Here is a 4173-nt window from a genome sequence, read left to right on the forward strand (position 1 = left end):
CGCCCAGCAATCACCTGCACACACAAAGCAAAGGAGAACATCAGCAACACAACTCCCTGAAAGGCCAACACACAGGGCCGTAACAATACACAGAAACAAGTGTTAAAATGTGTAGGAGGTTGCTGTTGATTTTAGAATCATAGATAAAAGAAAAATTAAATTGGGATTGGTGTGTGTCATTGTTCAAGAGTGTAAGAGTCTGTACTAGAACAACATCACAAACAAGCAACAAAGAGTCTTTCCATTTTGTCATGGAAAGGCCACGCCCACTTCCCCAATTCCAATGGGAACACGGGTAATTGTCATGACTAAACACGCCACTCTGTAGCGTATTAGTGTTCCGTCGGTTGTGTGTTGTTGTTGTCTTGTTGTTGTACCGTAGGAGAGGAAGAAAAACCGGAGTCAAATTCCATGTTTGTATGTACAAACTTGTATGTACAAACTTGGCCAATAAATCTGATTCTGATTCTGATTCTGATGCCAGAGAGCTTCTGCAGAGCAACACTGCCGCTTTGTGGACAGACTGCAAAAGCTGACATATAACTCCAAATCAACAAAGCCACTTCACAAAATGGAGAGTCTTCAACAGGTTAGCACATGGGCATTCCTGACACACTGTGTTTTCTTCTACACGCACGCATCAGGGGAGAGCGCGAACGCAGTCCCCCACTACCAGAAATTATGCAGTCCAGATTCCCACATTTGGGGAATACGCAGGGGTCAGCACAGCCGGAGTGCAATGGCTGAGCCTCACCCTGGGTGAACCACCTTGTTGATCATGGTATCTCCCCTGCCAGGTAAGTATGAGCTGCAGTTGGAAGAGAGCGGGTGGTGGTCACCAGGCACAGCACTCTGGCTGACGGTGCCTACAATGCATAATCCCATATTTCAGTGCCTTGAGCATCAGCTCCCCTTTGTCTGTTACGTTAATGGCTGGAAAGACACAAACAGGCTGCGGCGTGCGGCAAACGCGCTTTGTTGGAGCCACCCATCATGCACTGCTCTGCCAAAAACAAAGGAACACAGTGTGAAATGCCACTAGTCAAGCTGTCTCTTGGGAAAGAAAGCAAAGGCCCACGTGGTACACTTTTCTTGTCTCAAAGACGCCAGCATCCCCATCAAAGCCTAAAAATAAAGTATACCAGCGAAATCACAACATCTAGCACACATTTCTTCCGCAAAGAAAGAGCAAAGTCGGACAGTGGAGCTCACACTTGTGGCGCTCTATAAAGATGTTTGACTTTTCACCAACTCAAAAGGCTCAGCCATAAGGCCAAGCCAGCCAAAAATAACTTCAACTCATTGGTGTTCCTCTCCACGGAAGTCTTTAGTAAAAGGCGAAAGACTTGTGCGTTATGAAAAGAAACAAGAGTCAGAACAGGCCTGTCTCAGAGAGCAGCTGAGGACCCTAGTCGTCCCAGCTACCACCGTCACGGTACGCCTCCATTGGCTTGCCGCGTGCTAAATCCCAGCCTCCCCTCCATTGCCCCCCCCCCCCACCTCCAGCGTGAAAAATCCAGGCCTGGCTTTTACATGGAGACTACAAAGTCTGGGAAATGATCAGGCGTCTTCAGAGAGTCCGCAACCAATCATCGTAGCTGAAGTGCACTGTGTTGTTGAGCGGGCTTCCCTGGGTGATATCAGTAAATCAACGGACTGGTTGTGCACAATTCCCTTGATAAAAACTTAGCCGAATTTTCCTTCAGCCACTGTAAAAGTTTGACTTCTAACTAAACATTTGTGTCAGAGCTTGATTTTCTACGGAGTAAGAGAAAGGTGCACCGTTCCCGGCGGCACTGCAATGCCAGGTCGATGCGTGGAGTGAGCGGAGCAAGCTCCCTTTTCAGCTCCCTCTTCTAAAAATGGGTTTAATACGTTATCCCCATATAGGGGACAGATCAGATATTAAACTGATAAGAACAGATACTACACTTGATCTTAGCCAAAAGGCCGAGAAGCGATGAGGCCCAAGCGTTTGACGTCCAAATCAAGCTCTTGGTACAACAGTCACTTGTCACGGTGTCCCGTTTGTAAGCCAGCTTATCAATTGCCGCCACTTAGCAACTCCACCCATCTGTCTGCTGTGTACTTTTCCCTGGCGCTATACAAAGATGTTTGACTTTTCACCAACTCAAAAGGCTCAGCAATACGGCAAAGCCGGCCAAAAATAGCTTCAACTCATTGGTGTTCCCCACCAAAGCCTAAAAATAAAGCATACTAGAACAACATCTAGCACACATTTCTTCCACAAACAAGCAGCAAAGTCGGACAGGAGAGCTCACACTTCGTCATGGAAAGGCCACGCCCACTTCCCCAATTCCAATGGGAACACGGGTAATTGTCACGACTAAACACGCCACTCTGTAGCGTACGCCAGAGAGCTTCTGCAGAGCAACACTGCCGCTTTGTGGACAGACTGCAAAAGCTGACATATAACTCCAAATCAACAAAGCCACTTCACAAAATGGAGAGTCTTCAACAGGTTAGCACATGGGCATTCCTAACACACTGTGTTTTCTTCTACACGCACGCATCAGGGGAGAGCACGAACGCAGTCCCCCACTACCAGAAATTACGCAGTCGAGATTCCTACATTTGGGGAATTCGCAGGGGTCAGCACAGCCGGAGTGCAATGGCTGAACCTCACCCTGGGTGAACCACCTTGTTGATCATAGTATCTCCCCTGCCAGGTAAGTATGAGCTGCAGTTGGAAGAGAGCGGGTGGTGGTCACCAGGCACAGCACTCTGGCTGACGGTGCCTACAATGCATAATCCCACATTTCAGTGCCTTGAGCATCAGCTCCCCTTTGTCTGTTACGTTAATGGCTGGAAAGACACAAACAGGCTGCGGCGTGCGGCAAACGCGCTTTGTTGGATCCACCCATCATGCACTGCTCTGCCAAAAACAAAGGAACACAGTGTGAAATGCCACTAGTCAAGCTGTCTCTTGGGAAAGAAAGCAAAGGCCCACGTGGTACACTTTTCTTGTCTCAAAGACGCCAGCATCCCCATCAAAGCCTAAAAATAAAGTATACCAGCGAAATCACAACATCTAGCACACATTTCTTCCGCAAAGAAAGAGCAAAGTCGGACAGTGGAGCTCACACTTGTGGCGCTCTATAAAGATGTTTGACTTTTCACCAACTCAAAAGGCTCAGCCATAAGGCCAAGCCAGCCAAAAATAACTTCAACTCATTGGTGTTCCTCTCCACGGAAGTCTTTAGTAAAAGGCGAAAGACTTGTGCGTTATGAAAAGAAACAAGAGTCAGAACAGGCCTGTCTCAGAGAGCAGCTGAGGACCCTAGTCGTCCCAGCTACCACCGTCACGGTACGCCTCCCTTGGCTTGCCGCGTGCTAAATCCCAGCCTCCCCTCCATTGCCCCCCCCCCCCACCTCCAGCCTGAAAAATCCAGGCCTGGCTTTTACATGGAGACTACAAAGTCTGGGAAATGATCAGGCGTCTTCAGGGAGTCCGCGACCAATCATCGTAGCTGTCTGTAGCGTACGCCAGAGAGCTTCTGCAGAGCAACACTGCCGCTTTGTGGACAGACTGCAAAAGCTGACATATAACTCCAAATCAACAAAGCCACTTCACAAAATGGAGAGTCTTCAACAGGTTAGCACATGGGCATTCCTGACACACTGTGTTTTCTTCTACACGCACCCATCAGGGGAGAGCGCGAACGCAATCCCCCACTACCAGAAATTATGCAGTCGAGATTCCCACATTTGGGGAATTGGCAGGGGTCAGCACAGTCGGAGTGCAATGGCTGAGCCTCACTCTCAGAGAGCTTCTGCAGAGCAACACTGCCGCTTTGTGGACAGACTGCAAAAGTTGACATAAGATAAGATAAGATAAGATAAGATAAACCTTTAATAGTCCCACAATGGGGAAATTGCACTGTTACAGCAGCAGAGAAGACACTCAGGATTTACACAATAATAATAGTAATAATAATAAATACTATAAACAGTAAACAGTATGAAAAATGAAGAAGAAGAAGGCTGCACACATAGCACCAGTTTTTAAGTCCAGGACAGAGTATGTGTGCAAGTGGTTTGTGTGCATGTGGTTTGCTCAGCAAAGCTGGTTGTACAGTCTAACAGCCGCAGGAAGGAAGGACCTGCGATAACGCTCCTTCACTGTCTTGGGGTGAAGCAGCCTCTCACTGA

The 4173-nt window shown here is 48.0% G+C and overlaps 6 non-coding genes across 6 annotated transcripts; all 6 read right to left on the reverse strand.

The window, feature by feature from the left end:
- Positions 1-641: 641 nt before the first annotated feature.
- Positions 642-805, reverse strand: LOC121182766. The gene has a single exon (XR_005894165.1). It is a non-coding gene; the product is annotated as a U1 spliceosomal RNA (small nuclear RNA).
- A 455-nt stretch (positions 806-1260) lies between these two features.
- On the reverse strand, positions 1261-1375 carry LOC121182753. The gene has a single exon (XR_005894154.1). It is a non-coding gene; the product is annotated as a U5 spliceosomal RNA (small nuclear RNA).
- A 396-nt stretch (positions 1376-1771) lies between these two features.
- Positions 1772-1962, reverse strand: LOC121182728. Its single transcript, XR_005894132.1, has one exon. It is a non-coding gene; the product is annotated as a U2 spliceosomal RNA (small nuclear RNA).
- Positions 1963-2534: 572 nt separating this feature from the next.
- On the reverse strand, positions 2535-2698 carry LOC121182725. The gene has a single exon (XR_005894129.1). It is a non-coding gene; the product is annotated as a U1 spliceosomal RNA (small nuclear RNA).
- Positions 2699-3153: 455 nt separating this feature from the next.
- Positions 3154-3268, reverse strand: LOC121182754. Its single transcript, XR_005894155.1, has one exon. It is a non-coding gene; the product is annotated as a U5 spliceosomal RNA (small nuclear RNA).
- A 400-nt stretch (positions 3269-3668) lies between these two features.
- On the reverse strand, positions 3669-3825 carry LOC121182726. The gene has a single exon (XR_005894130.1). It is a non-coding gene; the product is annotated as a U1 spliceosomal RNA (small nuclear RNA).
- Between the last annotated feature and the right edge of the window lie 348 nt (positions 3826-4173).

The sequence above is a fragment of the Toxotes jaculatrix genome, chromosome 5 (assembly GCF_017976425.1).
Source record: "Toxotes jaculatrix isolate fToxJac2 chromosome 5, fToxJac2.pri, whole genome shotgun sequence".
In the NCBI taxonomy this organism is placed as follows: Eukaryota; Metazoa; Chordata; class Actinopteri; family Toxotidae; genus Toxotes; species Toxotes jaculatrix.